Source organism: Lepidochelys kempii, chromosome 27 (genome assembly GCF_965140265.1).
Source record: "Lepidochelys kempii isolate rLepKem1 chromosome 27, rLepKem1.hap2, whole genome shotgun sequence".
Classification (NCBI taxonomy): Eukaryota; Metazoa; Chordata; order Testudines; family Cheloniidae; genus Lepidochelys; species Lepidochelys kempii.
Genome location: NC_133282.1, coordinates 18,088,800 through 18,111,779, shown reverse-complemented (window position 1 = coordinate 18,111,779; position 22,980 = coordinate 18,088,800). Strand labels below are relative to the sequence as shown.

The window sequence follows — 22,980 nt, the reverse complement described above, 5'->3', positions numbered from 1 at the left end:
TGTCCCCCCTCCCCTCCAACCAGGCTCAACCTCCGGCTCCGCCCCCCGCGCCCCAGGCTCCTCCCCCGGCACCAGGCAGCACCAGGGGCAGCGACTCAACCTTGGGTTTTTCCCACGCCGCTTCCCCCGGCCCCGGCCCCCTCGTGGACTACAACTCCCATCGGTCCCCGCGGCTGCGTCACGTGCCTCCGCCCCGCCATCCTGCGCCCCACGTCCGGCCGCGCGGAGAGGGGCGGGCCTCCAAATGGGCAGGGCTTCGATGATTGGCGGAGGCCGCTGCCTCTCACCCCGCCCGGCCGGAGCGGAAGCGGTGGGCGGATCCGGAAACGGAGCAGCTGAAAGGCGGAAGTGGAGGCCGCAGCCTGAGACCCAGCTGGGGCGGGGGAGAGAGGAGACCCCTGAGCCGTGAGTGGGGCCGGGCGGGGCCTGGGGGCTGGGTCCCGCTGGGAGGGGCTCTGAGCTGGGCGCCCCCCCCCCACGGGAGCCAGGGAGAGGCGGGCCCTGCGGGGGGGGCTCTGAGCTGGGCGCCCCCCCTCCCCCACGGGAGCCAGGGAGAGGCGGGCCCTGCGGGGGGGGCTCTGAGCTGGGCGCCCCCCCTCCCCCACGGGAGCCAGGGAGAGGCGGGCCCTGCGGGGGGGGCTCTGAGCTGGGCGCCCCCCCTCCCCCACGGGAGCCAGGGAGAGGCGGGCCCTGCGGGGGGGGCTCTGAGCTGGGCGCCCCCCCTCCCCCACGGGAGCCAGGGAGAGGCGGGCCCTGCGGGGGGGGCTCTGAGCTGGGCGCCCCCCCTCCCCCACGGGAGCCAGGGAGAGGCGGGCCCTGCGGGGGGGGCTCTGAGCTGGGCGCCCCCCCTCCCCCACGGGAGCCAGGGAGAGGCGGGCCCTGCGGGGGGGGCGCCCAGCTCAGAGCCCCCCCCTACGGGAGCTAGGGAAAGGCGGACCCTGCGGGGAGGGCTCTGAGCTGGGCTTCCTGCCCACTGGAGCTGGTGGGAAAGAGGTGCTCTGAGCTCAGGAGACCCTGTCTGACATGCTGTCCTTATTCTCTGCCCCACGTGTAAGGTCGTACCCATGGGGTGTGATTGCAGGGAGCTTTGGCCAGCCCTCCCTGGCAGGGGTCACCAGAGATTAGCCCATGCCCAATGGGTACTGGGGAGTTACTCCCTCTGTAATGTGACTGGGTTCCTAGCTAGCTGGCATGGGTGTGTAAATGGGGCTGGGGAGCAGCTGAAAGCCTGGGCTAGTTACACAGCTAACCTCAGCTTCCCTGGTCACCTGAGCCCAGTTTAGGTGAATGGGGAGAGAAGTGGGGTTAGGGCAGTAGGTTATTTTGGGTGAGGCTGACTCCATAATCTTGCTCTCTCTCTCACCCCACCCTGTACCCAGGACAGCTGCTGCTGGTAACTGACTTACTACATGAGGGGAAAAGAGAAGCAAACTCAGGTCCCCCTGCCCCGTTCATTCTAAGGTCTCCCTGGCTATGAACAGTCAGTAACTTCCTAGTAACTTCCCCTTGCTCTGGCTTGTATTATCACTTGGTAAATGTGTTATGACTCATGATTCACTTTGCCCCTGCAAACAGACCTCTGTGGCCTGCCCATCATTAGAGATCTCCTGGATAACTGGATTGGTTGACTGGGTAATGCCATCATCTCTCTAGCTTCCTGGAGAGGACCAGGACCAGTACTGGACCAGGTCTGGTCTGGCATAGTGTTTCCAAGAGCTAGACTTTCTGGTGTCAATGTATGTGTAGAAGTTGACTGTAATATTACGGGTTTATGGCAGTTGTTGCTGATTTACTATCGGGCAGATATGTCAAGGCAGAAAATGGTCAAAACCAGGGCCTTGAGGAGCCACTTAGTCTGGAGCGAGCACTGCCTTGTGACATGGGGAGACTTTCACTTCCAATCCCGACTTGGACATAAACTTGTAATGTGGCCTTGGAGGAAGGTGGTGTCTTAATCTCCAATGTGGGCATGATACTTGGCTCAAAAGACTGGGGGGTTGTCACCTAATGTGAATCCCTGAAAGTGCAAGGAATACCGGGATTTCACTTAGGTTTTACACCAGCATGTGTATGACTGACCTTCACAGACCCTTCTTGGTAGGGGGTCCTGTGTTATAGCATACTCACACAGTAAGTGTGCAAGATATTTTTCTATAGCACAGAATGCATGTGTTGACCCTGAGGATCATAAATCTTGGTTAAATGATAGTGTAGCGTACTTGCAAGCTGACTAGATAATTTTCCAGTTAGAGCATGGCAGTCTGGCTCTTTCTTCAGTCTTGACTGTAATCATAAGTGCTGCTTGAGTTACTAGTTAGTAGGCTTTTCACATGCCAGGGGGAATACTATGCCATGGCAGGCTTATTGAATGACAACCACAAAATCTAGCTGTAACTGTTCTGGTTATTTATGAGTAAGTGTCATTGTACTGCATATTTCTCTACCTCCCCTCTACACTGTTCCTTTTGTATAGACACTCTCCTAGAAATTAGGAGAAATCAATGGCTTGTAGCAGAAGTGCTATAACCTTTACTTGTCTCGCATGGGAGACCCAAAAGAGGAAAAACTGCCCAGGAATTTCAAAAATGGGAGCCTAAAGTTAAGTGCCAAAAAAGGCACAAATATCAGGTCCCTTATTTCAAGTGTTAAGAACCCAGCAGCTTCCGATGGATTTAGGACCCTAACTTCAGTCTCCTATTTCAGAAAGTCTTGCCCTTCCTGTATTTTAAGTGAAGAGAGTAGTTGGTGCTGGAGTTCACAGTTGAATATGTATCAAAGCGACGGTGCCCTTAACACCTGTAGAGGAGGTAACACCGCCTTTAAATTGCATGACAGTAGGATCAGACACAGACCTCACTGCTTCACTGAACTGTAACCGATACAAAGGTGACCTGAGTAAAAATGTGGCATCACTAACACTTAAAGGGTACAGGAGCTGTGTTCCTGACCACTCTTCTGGGCATTAGTGATATTAACGAGGGGACAGGACTCTGAATTCCTGTCTTGGTAAGTAAGTGAAACAGCAACTAACTCTTCCATACTTTTCATTGCTAGTAAATGAAATCAGTGTGTTTAAAGTCAACACTGTCTGGTTTGGGATCTTACAGGCAGCATAAATATATTTTGATTCACCTTTAACATCTAGTGCTTCTGTAAATGGCTGTTTACAACTTTGACCTTGACTTAAGTCTTAAGAATGTATAAGGAAAGGGCAGGAAAAGAGATCATAATGGGACACTTCTGTTTTAAGGCTGTTGCATGTGAAACAATATACTTCTTCTATTCTTGGCTTTCTGTTTACAGAAGAGCTCAAAATAATTGAGATGCACTGCTTGTACTAGATCAAATTGGCAGAAGAGACAATGTATCAGAACCTTGGTGCCAAGCTAATAGTCAGATAACTTGTGAGCTCTTCCTGCTTGAGGTAATTGTATTCCAAACTATTAATCTCCAAGGCCAGGAGTGCTGAGGGGCCTGTTAGTCTGGAATACAATAGGCCATGGACTAACAGGGACTGCTTGAGTTAATGTGCCCATGACCCTGCACTCTGGCTCATGTCTCTGGAACTTCCTATTAATATCCCCATGATATACTTGATTGCTTCTCTTCTAACCAAACTCTGGATTGTTCTTTTAAACTTGTAGCTGATAACTGGTGCTTTGGGTGGCCAGAAATGGAAGCAGTTATGATTGTTGTGGACCTGAATGTGGAATTCTGAGAGCAATGCATGTAGTTGGCTGCCCTGCACCAGGGATCTGGGTCACTCAGTCATTTTTGCATAGTAGAACTGCAGTGTTGAGAAATAACTCTACATTTATGGGTTACTGAGTAGTTTGTTCTGTTCTGACTGGATGAAATCCTGTTTTGGAATCTTGCCTAAACCTTCAAATGTTATCTTCCAGAGTCATGTGTCCAAGTATCTAGATGTTGTTCATCTCTGTTTAACAAAGTCACCCTTCCAGAGAGTGAGCCAATGGCCGACACACTCCAAGTTACCTTCTGTGTGCTCCAGAAAATGAGCCAGATGAGGGTGTGTATGTTCCCTCATACAACCTGTGAGTTTCTGTAGACATTCTGGTTAGCCTTCAGACAAGGCAAAACTTAAGCAATTTAAAAAAGAAAAGGAGTACTTGTGGCACTTTAGAGACTAACCAATTTATTTGAGCATGAGCTTTCGTGAGCTACAGCTCACTTCATCGGATGCATACCGTGGAAACTGCAGCAGACTTTATTTATATACAGAGAATATGAAAAAATACCTCCTCCCACCCCACTGTCCTGCTGGTAATAGCTTATCTAAAGTGATCATCAAGTTGGGCCATTTCCAGCACAAATCCAGGTTTTCTCACCCTCCACCCCCCTACACAAATTCACTCTCCTGCTGGTGATAGCCCATCCAAAGTGACACTCTCTTCACATCTGAGGAAGTGAGCTGTAGCTCACGAAAGCTTATGCTCTAATAAATTGGTTAGTCTCTAAGGTGCCACAAGTACTCCTTTTCTTTTCTCTTCACAATTGTTACTTTGGATGGGCTATTACCAGCAGGAGAGTGGGGTGGGAGGAGGTATTGTTTCATGATCTCTGTGTGTGTGTATATAATATCTGCTGCAGTTTCCACGGTATGCATCCGATGAAGTGAGCTGTAGCTCACGAAAGCTCATGCTCAAATAAATTGGTTAGTCTCTAAGGTGCCACAAGTACTCCTTTTCTTTTTGCGAATACAGACTAACACGGCTGTTACTCTGAAGCAATTTAAAATTACACTTGAGTACTTTAAATTGCTAAATTCAAGAGCAATAAAAAGGGCAGTCAGTTTGGTTTAGGCCTGTAATTTTTTTGAGGCGGTGCAGGGGGAAGGCTTCCTAATCTCCCCTGTGCTGCTGTGAACCCAACCCATCAGTGATGGGCTAGGCTAGATGAGAAATAAAGCAAAGCTGTCTGGAAGTGAAAGTGGAATTCAAGTATCTCAACAGAGGACGAGTAACCCTATTCTAAGAATTGCTTCAGCTTTAGTAAGAGAAGCAAAAGATCCATCTTCTGTCAGTACAGAATTGTGCCCTCTGGATTTAGGCACCAACTTCAATTCTAGTCAATTACAATTCAAGTGAGCTTCAGGTTCTGGGCCAGTCCCTTGACAGATCATCTTTGTGGTCTTACAGCCTCCTTCCTATTAACCACCTTTCTCCCAGCTGCTGTGCAGAAGACCCCAGACAGGTGAAAATGGTGCCCTAATGAATTGCAAAGGAGAGGAGAACAGTTTAAAAAAAAACAAAAACAAACCCACTGTAAAGTCCTTTCACCTGCAGGAATTAAAACTAGCCTCTTTTCCCCTGTAATATTGGGTGTTAACTTGTAACAATAGGAGCTGACACAATCCTTTAAGACAAACGACTCCCCGTGTTTCTAAGAATTATTCAAATGTGTCTCTATCTTCTCGGTCAGTGTATTAGAAAACAGTGTGTTGATGCAGCAGCAATGTCAGTTTCTTGCTGCCTGCCCTCAGGTATGAAGTTGAGTCACTCTTAGGCAAGGAAGGCCTGTGTCTTGTTCTCGGAGCAACTCCATAAAAATTCCAAGCAGTTTCCAGGAAAGTTCAGATTGTCTTTGACTACGACTGACACTGTCTCTGGGAGCAATCTGGTTTATTTTAAACCCTCAAATAGGTGCCGTTCCCTGTTAGTGAGCTGCATGAATCAATAAAAAATTCTGATTGGCATCTCATGTTTGTTTTACCTTGTAGTGCTCCCTGTTGCAAGTTGTTGAGGGTGTGGTGATGTTGTCACAACACATCTTTTCAAGACTGTGTATAAGATGCCAACACTTGAGCATGCTGCTATTTTGCAGTGCTACTCCGCATCACGCATGCAACCCCTCCGTCCAACTAAGGAGTGGGGAGCTCTCCAGTCCTGGTTCAGAAGTATATGGAGTGATCCTTTGGGTGGCAGAGTTCCTGTTACAAGTGGGTTGGGCTCCTCTGTTACTCTGAGCTAAGCGTTATCTTCCCCCGCCACCCCTGCAAATGTACACAGCACTGTACAGACACGGTGGAAGCAGCAAGTTGAAGGTCCTTGTGGGGGAGGCATTGGACTGGGATGTGGACTCCGGGGTTCAAGTGCTAGCTGCTGCAGACGTCCATCTTGAGCAAGCCATTTCATCTAGCTGTGCCTCCATTCCCATCTGTTACATGGCGATGATGCTCCCTGACATCACAGACGGGGGATCATATTAGACTGAGTGATTCTGCTTTGAGGCACTTACACTGTGTGGTAAACTCCCATTCTTGGACAAGAGCTATCGCTATGCTCCCAGAACCATGCTAGGTGCTCTATGTACGTTCAGAAAGAGAGACCCATTTCCCAAAGGGTTCTACCCTCTACCCAGATAACAGGATTGTGCAGTGTCTTCTTCCCTTGTGACACCACTTTTTACCATATTCTTAAATGGGGAAGTGCCATCCCCTTACACTTGGGATCTTATGAGTGGGGGTGTAAGAGCATTGCCCCGAAGGTGACAGATGACCCAAGTACAGGGCTTAGCCGAAGCAATAGCACAAAGCTTGCTTCTGTGGCTGCCTTCCGTCGTTTTGATCTAGTCTGTCATCCCGGTTTGCATCGCTGTGGTAGCGTAAACAAAACTGCTGCTCTTAGGTGCCATTAGTGAGAATGCAGCTTCTAATAATATCCTTGTCACCTTCCTCATGTTCTAGTAATGCACACAAACACAATACCTCAGCCTGTTCTAATTGTATGTTTCTCAGTTCAGCCATGGTGATCTAATAGGGCACTACCAACTGTTTCTAAAGCATTAGTCATACTGTTCAGCTAAATTAAAGCCCCAACCAGAGCAGCCATGCAACTTCCTCTGAATCTTGTAGAGCTGGCATGACCCCGTCTTGGTCACTTTCAAAGTTGGATTAAAATCTATCTAAACTATTCTGCTTTGTCAGGAGTAAGATGATGCAGTACTTGATTCTAGCAGAAACTTTTCAATTTCCTTCTCCCTTTCTTATGTCAAGTCTGTGCTTATGATGTGGGGTGGCTGATTAAACCCTGCAAGCTTTATCTGTGGTCTAATAAGAGAATTTTTCCTTTCATGAATCAAAAAGGAATTCATGTGCATAGTTCTTTGTACTTCATTTTCACCTTATTGCTCCCATTACATGGGTGCTTTACAAGCACCCTTCTTATCATAGTGAGGGGAGTGTTTTCCCCAACTTGCCTGAATTTTAAGGTGAAGGACAGAGGTTAAATGATATACCCAGCCAGTGGAACAGAAAATGTCCAGCTGACTTCACAGATAGCGCTGCATCAGTTACAGCTGGTTCACGTTTTAAAGATCTGTTTTCACAACCGTGAGTGCTAGAAATACTAGCCACGAGTGCGCTAATCTGTGGCAATGGCTGGATTCCATAGCTACAGAACAAGGAGTCTTAACTTAAACATGCCACACTGGCTATCACCACTATAACATCACAATCTCTAGGTGCCTCTGGACATGACATAAATAGTGATCTTTTTCTGTATCTGCTTGGCATTTTAGTGAGCTTACCACACCCATGAGCCCCATTAAAGAGCATACCTCCGGTTACTGAAACCGGTAGCTGTTACTTTGCTATTACCTGTGGAGAATTAACCTTAATAGCAGTGAGCCACCTAACAGAGTACTCAAAATAGCTAACTAGTATGTGGCAGTGTTTGAGCTGATATCCTTGAATATCCTGAATTCCCCTGACTTACTGCAAACTTAACTTGTGTAATTACCTTCCAAAGTACCAACTTGTCAACATGCGGTACTGGAGGTTGTGGCCTCTTCACCTTCTGTTCATTGGGTTTAAACACTTTTTATCTGCTCGGAGACATTAACATAAGACCTGCCACTGACCATTCCAAGCAGATACACACCTGTCTTGGAGCTCTGGTTACAATAACCTAGCGCCATAGGAGTTAAGTTTCTGCGAATTGTTTAAGCTGAAGCGAATACTACAGCTTCCGATCTTCACATCAACACTCTTGGCATTGACTGTTTAAATCCATTTTCTCCACAAGATGTTGATACAAGTGACTCAAACACCCACCTTCCTTGTTGGATGAGAAATTTGTGTGTTAGTATCAGTGGCATGATTTTTTTTCTTCCCCCTATTTAAGAATCTTTGTGGCCAGGAAAAACTTGCTTCAGACAAAAGCAATATTAAGTATTACTTGTAACACTAGTAAGCAGAACACTTTCAGACAGTGATTCCATTCCTGATATCCCTTGATCAGTCTGATGCCCTGTTCTAGCTACAGAGTCTCTTTCCAGAAGCTCTCCAAGGGTGTTACAGTGTCCCTCTTTGCAGAAGTGAAATGACCCATCCAGAACAATTCAGTGACTGGCAGAGCTGGGAACAGAATCACTCTCGCCACAGGGTTGGAAGAAAATCCAACCAAAGGCTCACCCAGAACCACAGCAGCAGCCCTCCTCAGGGCAGTCGCTCTGATCACCGCTTGTTGCTGATTAAAGTCCTGTGCATGTTTTTTACTTGACTTCAGTTATGCAAGTTCTGATAATTCCCTTGCCACATAAAGAGATCACAGAGCTAAACTGGCACACTCAGACTGTACTAGACATGAATTACCTGACACTTCCCTGAGCCCTGTTTTTATAATGGACTGACTTGGGCCCTGCCTGCTGGCTCTGCCAACTGGTGGTAAAGCAGGAAGAGATCTTGGTTAGCAGGTGAATTTGTGCTTTACTGGGCAGTTAATGGCTGGCTTGAGAATATCAAGCAAGGGAAAGTGCAAGAGTTGGCACTAGTCAGTGCGTTCCAGATCTTGGGAAGCTGACGTCTATGGCTGATGCCTGCACAGCTGTAACATTTATAACTTTCAATTACTTTGACTAGGTCAGAAAGAAAGTCTTTATTAAAAAAACCCTGAATTCTAGGGTCTCTCTAGCCTTGTCTCACTAGCATTGCCCTGTTCAAGTACTGGCAACTTAATTCTCAACTGAATTCCCTGTTTGTGGGTTTGCCTTGCAGTCAGAAGATTCTGTTAATGAAGCTGTATGACTGAAGGAGACAACGGCTCCATTAGCTTGAATGCTGCTGGGCATATTTAAGGCTAGCTGCTTAAATGTTTGCCTCAATTGAATCACTTAGTAAAGCTTCCACTGGGAGACGCTCCCTGGAGTCTGGCAGGAATTCTTACCCTGCTGCACACTGAAACACTCTTCTTTTGGCAGAACAGACTGGCTTGATACATGTGTGAATGTCCCATGTGCAAACTGGGAGACCGATGGCATACTGTGCATTGGTGAGAGACATAAGCTGCATGTCCTGCAGGTTATTTGCATAACTTCGGAAGGAACAGATCTAGACTTTCTTGGTGGCCTTTCAAAGGCAAACTTGTTTCAGAGAACAGCCAGGTGTGAGTTCTGGGGTAGCTATGCCTCTGATGGTCTTTCAACAGGAATACAAACTCTCCATTATTAGAATGGAAGCACTTTTAAAATCCAGCTGGCAGTTCCAGTTCTCCTAGGAAAGGTGGATTGACTTTGAAACTCTAGCATGCCTTGGGCCAGCACAGTAGCAATGTGCTACCTCTTGACTTGTGATCTGAGCACCTGAATTCTAACCCTGACGGTGGCACTTAGTCCTGTTCAGCTGCTAGCTCGGTGGACATGGAGCCTGCTCTGGCTACAGAAGTGTTCCTTCCCTTAGCCTGCGGAGGGAAGTGCAGGTTGTGAAATTGTGAAGTGTAAAGTCATTCAGGAGGAGATGTGGGCTTGGGATAGGGTAACTGGGAGAGGCAAGTTCTAAGCTTGCCCATGTAATACATGTCACGCTGTTAGCTGGATCAGCTCTCATATAGTAAGGTGACAGTTATGGCTTTCCTCTTGCAAGGCTAGCTTACCGGGTTTTTGGCTGGGGGAGTGTTCAATCGAATGGATTCTGTGTCTCCGAGTCAGGTAGCTAAGCATGTTACAGTACTCCATGAAGTGTGTACTTCAGTACCATGAAAACAAGGAGTCCGGTGGCACCTTAAAGACTAACAGGTTTATTTGGGCATAAGCTTTCGTGAGAAAACACCACTTCAGATGCAAGAACCATGATTCAGTACCATGGTAACAAAGCCCCTTGGGGTTCTGAGAAAAGCTTGTGGTAGGTCAGAACATGTCTAACCAGTGGTCTTTAAATAACCCTTAAACAGGAACCTGTTTTTATACCAAGGATTTAGTCTCTCCCTGCCACAGCACTCTGCTTGTCTAGGGCCTGCTAGTGAATGCTGACATCTTTATTATAGGGGAAGAAAATGGTTGTTAAATGCCTAATACACAGGCTTTGCAAACTTAAAGGAGTTTTGGGGGTTATAAGAGGGGTCAAACATTGTACTAACCTTGAGAGATTGCAAGTGTGCCTTTAATGATCTTTGGTGAAGCAAAACCTACTTATATCACTGTAACAATGCTGGTTCTGGCGGGACCCAACGGAGAGTGCCAATTCAGGACAAATTGCTTAAAGCAGGGCAGTTACCACCCAAGACTGGGGTTTTTCCACCTCTAAGGCAAACCAAACCAGCCAGAGAGGTCTTTGGTTTTACCCCACTGGCTAACCACAAGTCACACAAGCAATTCCCTTAGACGCTTCAGTTTCCCAGTATCCCCACCAGTGCCACTCGTTATGGGGATGAATGGTTATGAAAACCAATACCCCAGTAAAAGAAAAAAGTTCTCTCAGTCCCAAAGGACCAAGCCCCAGACCCAGGTCCTTATACAAATCAGATTTCACCCACAAATAACACTGCCAATCCTTTAGAATCTAAAGGCTTTTTCATAAAATGAAATATATAGATGAGCTAGAATTTGGTTAAATGGAATCAATTACATCCAGTGATGGCAAAGTTCTTGGTTCAGGCTTGTAGCAGTCACAGAATAAACTGCAGGTTCAAATCAAGTCCCTGGAGTATATCGACAGCTGGGATGGGTCATCTGTCCTTTGTTTAGAGCTTCCGTTTGTAGCAAAGTCTCTCCGGAGGTATGAAGCAGGATTGAAGACCAGATGGAGAGGAGGCATCAGCCCTTTATAGTCTCTTGCCATGTGGTCTTTGCTTTCTTTTGTCCCAAGGACATGCTATCCAGCACATGGCATAGAAATACCTTAGAGTTCTGTCCATAGGTAGGTCCCTGCATACCTTGCTGAGTCATAAGGCATGTCTGCCTTCTCTCAATGGGTCAGTTGTATAGCTGATGGCTCTTAATGGGTCGTCAAGCAGGCTAGGCAGAGCTGACACCAACTTGTCTGGGATGTCATCAAGAAGCAGAGCAGAAGTTTGAAATACAGTCCATATAGAGCCAATATTCATAACTTCAACTACAAAAATGATACATTTCAGAGTAACAGCCGTGTTGGTCTGTATTCGCAAAAAGAAAAGAACTTGTGGCTTGTTAGTCTCTAAGGTGCCACAAGTTCTCCTTTTCTTTTTGTAAAAATGATACACACATACAGATATATAATTATAACCGAAGGAGGCCTTGTGGCACCTTAGAGACTAACCAATTTATTTGAGCATGAGCTTTCGTGAGCCACAGCTCACTTCCTTGGATGCATACTGTGGAAAGTGTAGAAGATCTTTTTATACACCTTTCCACAGTATGCATCCGAGGAAGTGAGCTGTGGCTCACGAAAGCTTATGCTCAAATTGGTTAGTCTCTAAGGTGCCACAAGTCCTCCTTTTCTTTTTGCGAATACAGACTAACATGGCTGTTACTCTGAAATCTATAATTATAACCAGCCACTCATAACCTTTCCATAGACCCCTCACACAGCAACCTTTGTACAACATTTTCTGCAAATATAGAACAGTGGTTGCACAGTGATCTATACGGTTACAGACTCGGTCAATAACATTACAGTCATTAACGCCAAGGTGTCCCTGCCAAGGAATTCAGGCAGCATCTTAAGTAGTTGATAGTCTAAGTACTTCATTGGGGGCTCTTTCTTGAGCCGTGGTAACCCGAGCAAAATGAGGCTATTTGCGTAGCTTGCTGCAGGTGCAGTCCTCTGTCTTCGTGCACAGTTTCTGCCATTCGGTATAGCCAGCTCCAGGGGTGCGTACTGGGCCCACTGCGGCAAAGAAGTTAATGTAGTGAATGTATCATGCAAAGCTGTTCTGCCAAGTTATTCCTCAGAATAAATTAATGCAAGCAGAATTGGTGGCAGAAATTAAGCCACTAACTTGGTTGTCAAAGGGTCCTATAAAGCCTTAGGATTCATATGAGCTTGCATGGGAACCTGGCTATAGTAGGGTATGTCTACATTGCAATTAAAAAAGCACAGCTGGGCAGTGACTGCTGAGTTGGGCTCGTGAGTCTTGGGTGGAGAGGCTGTTCAATTGGAGTGTAGATGTCTGGGTTCTGGGACCCTCCCATCTTGCTGGGTCCTAGAGCTTGGGCTGCAACCCAGCTCAGATGTCTACACTGCAATTAACAGACCCGTAGCTGGAGTCAGCTGGAACAGGCGAGATGCAGGTGTCTAACTGCATTGTAGACATACCTGTAGTGTAAATCTGCCAGTGCTTTGAGCTGCTCTCAGATGTCACATATTCAGGCTGGTGGGCTTGAGTGTAGCAGAAGTGGCTTGTTCAGACCCTGATCTAGGAAGTAACGCCCACTGAGTAATTTAGGTTATCAGCAAATCACACCTCACCCTCTTCTTTGAATGTGAAATTGGGAAGCCTTTTCTGGGAGGGGAATCTGTGGTGCTCTGATCTGTGCTGGTTGCTGTGGGTTACTGGTTAATTTTTAAGATGTAGTTGTTAGACACTTAAAGCTCTCCATGGCCTCTGCTCTGTCTGCTTGAGACGACCTTTCCCCATTCCATATGTCCTCAGCGGATCTGAGCACCTGCTGTAACCTCAGGAGTTCCCCAGATCCAGATCTGGCTCGGTGGGAAGGGCTATTGGCTTTGGAACGTCTCCCTTGGTCTGGACTAGCCCAGTGTGTCGACTTTCAGAGCATGTTGCACGGCTCCTCTTGGGGTGTTTTTTGTGGGGCATGTTGATGGGGAAAGGGTATTGCTGGCTGTGCTTTTAAACAATTGTCAGGGTGCCTAGGTACTCAGGTAGGACCTGATTTGCTAAATCTCTAAAATCAGTATAACCTGCCTTGCACTGTGCTTTGGCAATATTTTTTCTTCTACGCTGAAATTGCCCAAGAACTTAGGTACCTTAAATAGGACAGAATAAAGGAACCCTGCATCCCAGTGTCCTGTCCAGATGCTTCCAACAGAAATATAGCCTGGTTACCAATCCTGACACCCAATATCTCTGAACTTCTCCTTGCTTGACATTTTCTGCCCTATATTGCTCACCTTAACTCAAAGGAGCAGTGAAGGAAACTGCAGAGTTGTCCAAAGCTGAATGCTCTCTGAGCTGGCAAACATTGGTGTTTGCCAAAGATTTGTACAGATAGAACTAGAGCTTCTTAGCCTATAGCTTCCATAATCAATAGGCTGTAATCGGTTTGTCTCAAACACTCCATTGGTCAAGTCTTGTTTCATGGCCATTGAAACTGTTGTCCAGCAATACCCTTCTAGGGCTGGCAGCATGCAGCTAGCAATAGGGCTAATTGGGCCCCTAACAAGCCCTTCATAGCAAATGTAAAGCTGAAAGCTTATGTTCAGTGCTCTTCTGCTTATTTCTTCCTCTATGTATTGGTCCAGCTGCCCACACTGAGCCTACCCAGTGACAGTGTGACATGGAAGAGTAGAAGGTACCAAGAACTGCATGAAGTCATCTTTAAGGTGTTGTCAGACTGGCCAGCTAAGGCGCTGGTTTAAATTCAAATCCCAGCTACAAACTAGTGCTGCAGTAATTAACATCTGCAAAACTCTTTTGAATAAGCTGGTGGTCTTGTAAGTGAAACTCGCTTCTGAAGGCTGAGTGGCAAGACGCCATCTGAAGCTCTTTGTTACTATTCACTCTAATGCAGGGTGGCAGACAGCAGCTGTGGCAGGCAAGGTTGAGGAATGTGAACAGCTGGATGCTACAGAAGTGTCTGATGGGCTGAATCCTTATAAACTGCTGGGCAGGGTCTTCGGTAATAAACCTCTATCACTTGCCTCAAAGCCAACAGGGCTGCTGAGGGGATGTCTGTATCACAAACACTAGATTGTAGTTACGTAAGAGCTGTGACTCATCCAGCAGGAGCTCACACCTCGCCCAGTGGGGAGCTCCTCAGCAAAGCAGGACAACACAAAGGTAGGAGCTTGCGCCCGAACCTCCTGTGACCTCCAACTTCTGGGTTCTCTAACTCGTGTCCGGCGGCTGTATGGTATGAACCTAACTCAGGGGTGGGCAGACTTTTTTTTGGCCTGAGGGCCACATCGGGGTGCAAAACTGTATGGAGGGCCAGGTAGGGAAGGCTGTGCCCCCCAAACAGCCTGGCCCCTGCCCCCATCTGCCCCCACCCACTTCCCACCCCCTGGCTCCCCCCCTCAGAACCCCAACCCATCTAACACCACCACCGCCTCCCCCTTACCATGCCGCTCAGAGCGGCAGGAGCTCACAGCCCTGCTGTCTGGACTGAGCCAGCTGCACTGCCCATGCAGTGGTGTGACTGCGGGGAGAGGGGCCGGGGGCTAGCCTCCCCGGCCTGGAGCTCAGGGGCCAGGTAGGACGGTCGCACGGGCCGGATGTGGCCCACCTCTGACCTAACTGCATATTCATCAGTCCTGAATGTTTGAGCAATTTATTTAGGGTAGGTTTCAGAGTAGCAGCCGTGTTAGTCTGTATTCGCAAAAAGAAAAGGAGTACTAGTGAAACCTTGGAGACTAACCCATTTGAGAATAAGCTTTTGTGAGCTACAGCTCACTTCATCGGATGCATCCGATGAAGTGAGCTGTAGCTCACGAAAGCTTATGCTCAAATAAATGGGTTAGTCTCTAAGGTGCCACAAGTCCTCCTTTTCTTTTTATTTAGGGTAGTTGCAGTTGGATGCTATTCCTGCTCTCTCAAAGTCCCGAACTGTAGCACTGGCTTTCACCAGAGTGTCCAGTCTTCCTCTACCCCCAAACAAAACTGGTCTTAAATCAGCAAGAAGTGTTTCTGAAGGGGGCTTGGTGCTCCCTGCAGCTCTTGGTAGAAGTCTGCTAAATATCTTTGCCTCAGGCTTGATTTTTGGCACTTGTGTGTTAGGGTTCAATCCTTGAATCTTCTGGCAAAACTTACTGGAGGCTGCTGCCACCACAAACTTTGGGCAGGTAAATGGACAACCTGCTTAATGTATGTTCTCTCTTGCTTCACTTAAATCTGACCCCTTCCTGCTTATTGAAAAGGGATTTACTTCTGTGCATTAGGACCTGATATAAGGAGAGTTATTTTTACACATCAAATCTAAAAGTGTAGCTTACCTGTATTCCGAACCCCACCTTCCCCCCGAGTACCCATTGCTAGCTGTCTGTTCCAGGGTGCCACAACAGGGACAAAGTGCCTTAGCTCACCCCTTGCACTGTCCATGGCTTGCCTCTGCCCACTGACAGGATTGGCAATCTGCAGCTTCAGCTTATGCTTTCCTTTCATTTGTGTCCCAGCTACACTGGTAATGTCTGTGGTTAGTCTGTGATTTGCCTTTCCTAGCTGATACCCCCAAGGTGGTGAGACACATTAATAAACCAAAAACTACCACTGCATAAATTTTGGCTTGTGGTATAAAGGAGACTGGAAAATAGCTATTAACACCAATAGAACAAATGACACTGCCTTGTAACGCAAGTTGTTAGCTGGCAGATATCCCTGGCTAGGCGGTCTCATTTCCTCTTAAAATGGGTTTTTGACCTCTTAGTCTGCATTCTGAAATGTCACTAGTCGGAATAGGCTCCATGGCTTACCTTGCATCGTAACCAAGATTGCAGAGGTTCTCTGAACTTCTCCTGGGCCAGCCTTTCTCTGATCAGTTGCATAGCGAGCTGTCCCTTCCTGTGCACAGGAGGGAATTATTGAAAGTGAGAAGCTAAAGATCCAGAAATCCTCTGGAAGTGGTAACTTGAGGCAAGGGGTGGAGGGTACAGCAAGTGCTGGGATTCCTCCTCTTTACCAGTCTCTGCAGTTTCCTTATGGAAGGAGGCATCTGCATGCAAACTGGATGGTAGGAACCTGAACCAGGCATTGACGTGCAAGTCTAACTTCAAACTCATTATGATGCTACTTGCTTTTCAATGGTGAGAAACAGACTTCAGAAATACACTTCCTGGAATAGGAGCTTAACAGAGGACTCCAATCTAATGGTATGGGGAGATGAGTCCATCAGCTCTAAGAATGCCTGCTTCACCGGCTGGGGACTTGAACTTGCATGGTGGCTGGAGTAGCGAGGGTGGCATCACCACTCGCTCTGTGTGGTGTGAACATACCATTAAAGCCGAGATGAGAATTGGCAGCCTGCCTGTCATGCCTGCCCATGTCCCAGCACACCTACTTAGATTAAAGTCGTCAGTCTTGCAGATGACAAGTATTGACCCACAGCACGGTTGTCCATTCACTCGCAGATGTTCATGCAAAAGGGTTGTAAAATGAAAATGGTTTTGTGACTGGCAGGAGCTGAGCTGCAGCAAGGCGTGGCGTGTGCGGTAGCTGCTGAGCTTCCGTATGATTACTGATGTTAGAAGGCCATGCGTCACAGCACAGCTTGTGAGAGCAGAACTGCACCCGTATTTGGCATATGCACAAACTGAACACTGCTATTTTTAATGTGGCTAATTATATAAACTGTCTGAAATCAGTTAGCAACTTGTTCTGCTTTAGGCCTTTGCTAACTTTGAGTTTAATTCAGAATGTTTTTATACCTAGTTGTAGGCCGGAAGACCTCAAACAGACTTAAAGCCAAGCAAGAAACAGCAAATACTTACTGTACCTTCCCTGCTGCATGATGTGTCTCTCAATGATTGCATCCAGAAGCATGGATATGTGACACAGTGCTTTCCCAATTGTAAGACCGCACTGTAGCTGGCAGTGAAGGCTAGACAAAGGTCCAAGTTACAGCTGCAAGAAACTGCTTACAGCTGGCATCAGGAAGTCAGGGAATTTGTCTCCAAGTACAGTGTTGGGCATGATCCCTTCTGTACTGGTTTGGTGTGTGCTAGGTTTGGGACCGAATCACAGCAGTGTGCTGTGGAATTATGTCAAGGGCCTAAAGCATCAGAAGTAAATAAGTGACTTCAGATGCCCAAATATGGCCCTGGTGCCTGATTTGAACTACTGTGCTTCAAATATTCTTCTGAAGCAGAGAATAGAATGCATACGTTACCATCCTTTAACCAGCTCCAGCACTTGTAAAAGATGCAGCATTTACAATCCTGAAGACAAGTTCTCATTCCCCATGGAACACATAGAAGCAGTGCCAGGTTCCTCCTGGCTCTTACTTCCGCCCTGCCTGAAAGGGCCACCGTTACAGAGGCACAAGGTATCTCAGCTTGGGCCAGGAGTAAGATGCTTCAAACCCCTGGGCAATGCAGTCTCCTTATAAACTTTTCTTTGGGAGTGGGTGACTTGGAGCCTGCTGAGAACTGTCGTACAAGCTGTACTTCCTCCGGTGATTCTGCTCTGGCTTACATGATATGACCTGATTGCAGGATCCCGGTCTTCACTTTACTTGTGAGGCTAGTGGAAACAGGAATATGGGTCACATTGAGACTTGATGTTGCCAGCAAACTTGTTCCCTTGTGTTGCCTGCTCTGGGAATCTCAATCTCATTTCAGAGGTCATTGTTTGGTTGAGGTACAATTTGCATGGTATTGAATGCGCAGAATGTGACCGATCTGAAATAGCAGCCTAGTGTTTGCATGTTGCTGATAGAATCTGCCCTGTTAAACGAAGACAAGGTTAAACAAGCAAAAGCTGTTCCCCCCACAAAGAGGGCTACGTGATTAGAGGAGAAATTCTGAGGGATAGAGGAGGCCAAGTGCCTCAGCCTGGTACAGGGGCAGAGCCTTTCACATGCACATCTCTGATCTGGATGGGAACCAAGTTGGCTGTGGCTAGAAGTAATGAACATCCAGATTGTCAGAGTCTTGTAAAACTTTCTAGTGGAGTGACTTCTCAGTGTCTCCAGAACCATCCCAGCTGGCACCCTTGTTGGCATTCTTAGAGGGCATGGGGGGGCTGACCCATAACATCTTACAACTAGAAGTGCCTTTCCAGAAAGGGATTGAGTAATGCTGGGAAGCTTTGTTTTCATTCCCCCATGGATGTTAAAAAGGACAAACTAAGAGCTTACAGGTGCAGCTCACGCATGGTACCCAGGCATGGCTTGTCCTGATAGGACTGTCTAGCTAGTGTGACCAAGGGTTAGTGCTTCGGTACCCTGAATTCACTGTTATCTAGCTGTGAATGTTGGTGACATGAGTAGTCATCAAATTCTGGGGGTGTTCTCTCCTGACTGTGCTGCATCAGGACCAGTGCATGCTTCCTTTGTTCCTAATGAATGAAGTGAATTCCCATATGCTTAATGTCATTGGGTATGATGATCCTTTTTATAGCAGAGCATTATGGCATTTAACAGACAAACAGGATAATAAAAAGCAACAAGTTTGCAAAAGCAAATCCATAACCCTCGGCCCAGCAGTGTCTTGTACAGATGGGCTTCCGATGAAGTGAGCTGTAGCTCACGAAAGCTTATGCTCAAATAAATTGGTTAGTCTCTAAGGTGCCACAAGTCCTCCTTTTCTTTTTGCGAATACAGACTAACACGGCTGTTACTCTGAAACCTGTTGCAAGATGGTCCTTCCAAAGGAAATAATGCGAAATGTTTGTCATGGCTTTCTGCCTTAGTCTGCAGGTAGTGAGAACTGCGGCAGGAATTCCTTGCTTTCTAGTCACTCATTACATGTGCAGTTATAATGCACATTCAAATGAACATCATCCTTTGGGTGGAGTGAAACTTGCATCTAATCCTGTTTGCCTGTAACTTGGTTGTCAGTGTCATGGGAATTTTTAGCATTGTTGCAGGAATCGTTTTAGACAAACCATTGCTGGAGGAATGATTTTGCTTGTCACCTGGGATTTGTTGACAAGATGGACTATGGGGATCCAATGCCTATGCTATGATGCCTTAGCTATGAACGTGACCCTGTAGAGCATGCTGAGTTCCAAACCCTGTGCATTGCAAGTAATTGCATTAGTGTAAGTGTGACAAGGTGCTGAGCAGGAGGGCTGCAGAATCAGCCCCCTGCCATGCCAGCCCCATTTGGGTGAATAAAGTGCAGCTGGTTGGAAAGACCCTGCCCTAATTGGGGAATGAAAGCCAGCTGCCAGCCCAATTCACCCTGAGCTGTATAAGAGGCTGGGAAGAAGGAAGCAGGGTGGTGGGACAGAGGAGTGAGGGAGTGCAGGAGGGAGAAAACCCTCCCCCCCCCCCTTCCTCCCCCAGGCTCAGACACGAGGAACCCAGAACTGTGTACGCTGTATGGTGAGAAGCTGGTGGGAACAGACTTATAAATCACCAGTGGTTTTAGAACCTGAAGGTCTGAGTGACTTTCTCAGCCCAGCAGGGGCAGGAGCCAACAGGGTCCTGCAATGAACTGTTACAGTAAGAAATGACAGGGGTATTTTTTGTCTTGTTCTATGATCAGGGGCTGAAATCTTCATCGATGTAGCTGTTTCTACACATGCACATTCCCAAATCCTGTCCCAGGTTGGTGGGGGAGTGGTTTTCCATAGCTGCCTTCACAAACCGGTAATTACTGACGAGGGGTTCTTCAATGTCACATTGCCAAAACATGTGATGGATGATAGCTCAAGTAGTGTTTGTTTTTGTGGTGCTACTCAGAGGTTCTCTCCCCCCAACCTCCCCATATCAGGGCTCCGCTCTATTTGAGGACACAGCCTCTCAGAAGCTGCTCCTGCTCCAAAGAGCTTACAGTCTAAAGTGGTTTGTCCTGCAGGAAGTCTCCTAGCTAGCTCAACCTGAAAGCAAGATTATTCTCTTCCAAACCCCCTTGCCACCTCCCAGAGTTTCTTTAGGGTCAGAAAGCTCAAGGTTCTGTTCGCTAACTCCTCAGTGTTTCTACAGCGCAGTTAGGTACAATCCTGAACAGAGCTTCCAAAGCAAGCTATTTCCTATAGGCCATCTCTGGCAGCACAAGCTGGACTGCTCCTTACAGCATGTCCAGTGACACCTGGATGTGTGCGCATGCACAGAACTGCCAGTCTGGAGCAGCTGGGAATCCTAATGACCAAGTCCGATGTTTGGCTGAGAGACAATTCTATCTAAGTAGGTCTTGTCAAATTAAGATATTGACATCAGAGCTCTGTGACCTGGGGTCCTTGAAGTCTGCTGATTTGAGAAGACTTGGGCTAGAGTTTCTTTTCAGGAAACTACCAAAAGGGAGTCCCTGCTGGGCATGCTTGGGACTCCAACTCAGGAAGACAACACTTGCTTTTTGGAGCTTCCCCTAAGCTGCTCTTTTGTCAAACTGGAAGCGCATTCACTTATGAAGCTGAAGTGCTGTTAAGGGAATAACTGTTTTCCAATCTGATTGGACTAAAAATTCTTCACTCTGGCCAAAATGATAAAATATGAATTAAACAAAGAAATAAAGGAAAAGGGAGCTGTATTGGGATGGTAAAGAGCATGAGTAGCAGCTTGGCATAGGCTGGAATGATGTGATGGACTGAAGTGACAGACTGGACAGTGATTGAAAGCATACAGTAGAACAGGGGTTCAGGATCCCTCGAGGGGTCGTAAGGTTGTTATCTGGGGGGGGGATCGCAAGCTGTCAGCCTCCACCCTAAACCCCGCTTTCCATCCAGCATTTATAATGGTGTTAAATATATTAAAAAGAAAAGGAGTACTTGTGGCACCTTAGAGACTAACAAATTTATTAGAGCATAAGCTTTCGTTGGCTACATGAAATATATTAATTTATAAGGGGGGGTCCCACTCAGAGGTTTGCTATGTGAAAGAGGTCACTAGTTCAAAAGTTTGAGAACTACTACAGTAGAACCTCAGAGTTACAAACTGACGTGTCAACCACACACCTCATTTGGAATTGGAATTATGCAATCAGGTAGCAGCAAAGACAAAAAAGCAAGTTACAGTACTGTTAAATGTAAACTACTAAATAAAGATTTGACAAGGTAAGGAAGTTGTTTCTGTGCTTGTTTCATTTAAATTAAAATGGTTAAGCAGTTTTTTCTGCATAGTAAAGTTTCAAAGCTGTATTAAGTCAATGTTCAGTTGAAAACTTTTGAAAGAATCCTAACGTTTTGTTCAAAGTTGGAACAACCTCCATTCCCGAGGTGTTTGTAACTTCGAGGTTCTACTATATAAAGTTAAAGTAACCTCTGCTTCCCAGACACTGCATATGCTAAAATTGATAACAGTTGATTTTGTCATTGTCCCCCCGTCTCTATATTAGTGGTGTTAGAAATCAACATGAGCTCTAGTGATTTCTACTATGTATGAGACTGATCACTTCATAGCCTCTGGTGCATTGTCTACTACAGTGAGGTGGCAAAATTTGTAGATGAAACAAAATTACTCAAGGTAGTTAAATCCAAAGCAGGCTGCAAAGAGTTCAAAGGATCTCACAAAACTGGGTGACTGGGTAACAGAACAGCAGACGAAATTCACTCTTGATAAATGCGAAGTAATGTACATTGCAGAACATAATCCTAATGATACATACAAAATCTGGGGTCTAAATTAGTTGTTACCAGTCAGAGATTTTAGTCATCGTGAATGGTTCTGCTCAATGTGCAGCAGCAATCAAAGCCTAAGAATGTTAGAAACCATGAGGAAAGGGATAGATAAAGAGACAAAATTATCCTAATGCCCTATGTAAATCCATGGTATGCCCACACCTTGAATGCTGCTTTCAGTTCTGATTACCCCATATCAAAAAAGATGTATTCGAGTTGGAAAAGGTACCAACAAGGGCAACAAAAATGATTGAGGGTATGGAACAGCTTCTGTATTCTGCAAAATTAAAAAGATGGGGGGCTGCCCATCTTGGAAAAAGGATGATGTGAGGGTGAGGGGGAGATAAGAGGTCTATAAAAGCATGACTGGTGTGGAGAAAGTAAGGAAGTTTCAGAGTAGCAGCTGTTAGTCTGCATTCACAAAAAGAAAAGGAGGACTTGTGGCACCTTAGAGACTAACCAATTTATTTGAGCATGAGCTTTTGTGAGCTACAGCTCACTTCATCGGATGCAACAGACTCCAACGAGAGACTGCTGAATTGGAATACCCTCTCGTTGGAGTCTGTTGCATCCGATGAAGTGAGCTGTAGCTCACAAAAGCTCATGCTCAAATAAATTTGTTAGTCTCTAAGGTGCCACAAGTACTCCTTTTCTTTTTGCAAATAAGGAAGTGTTTACCTCTTCACATAAAAACACAAACCAGGGATCAGCCAATGAAGCAAATAGGCAGTAGGTTTAAAACCAGTTTTAAAACTTCACACAATGCACAGTCCATCTGTGGAACTTGTTGAACAGGGGATGTTGTGAAAGCCAAAAGTGTAAATGGGCTCAAAGAATGAGAAGTTGATCCAGCAATGGCTGGTAGCAAAGATGGTCAGGTGCACAACCCCATGCTCTGGGTGTCCCTAAGCCTCTGACTGCCATAGCTGGGGATGGATGTCAGGAGAGGGATCGCTTGATTGATTGCCCTGTTCTGTTCATTCCTCTGAAGCATCTGGCACAGGCCACCATTGGAAGATTGGCTATTGGTCTAGATGGACCATTGGTCTGACACAGTATGGCCATTGTGTTTTTAGTTGGGAGTGTCTCTTCCCATCCAAAGAGAATAAATGTTTGACTTTCTTAATGGTGTGTTTCTAATACAATGATTCTTAATGTGTCGTCATACAGACTACTTTGTAAGATCCTCTGCCTTCAACACCCCACTCCCCATGACTTCCTGTGTTTCAATCTCTGGACCGCTAAATGCTTCAGGAACTCCTGGTTTAATAGGCTGCATTTGGCTAAGCTACCTAAGCTCTTACATTTCTAA

At 46.5% G+C, this 22,980-nt stretch overlaps 1 protein-coding gene across 2 annotated transcripts in view; it reads left to right on the top strand.

Moving 5' to 3' along the window:
• Positions 1–300: 300 nt before the first annotated feature.
• Positions 301–22,980, top strand: part of RAB5C (RAB5C, member RAS oncogene family) — a 33,324-nt gene continuing 10,644 nt past the window's right edge. The window contains exons 1-2 of one of the 2 annotated variants that reach the window (XM_073325642.1): positions 305–405; positions 1,380–1,480. The gene's annotated coding sequence lies outside the window, so the exon portion shown is untranslated. Of the gene's footprint in view, positions 406–1,379; positions 1,481–22,980 lie in introns of both variants that reach the window. The other variant, XM_073325640.1, reaches the window with a different exon arrangement.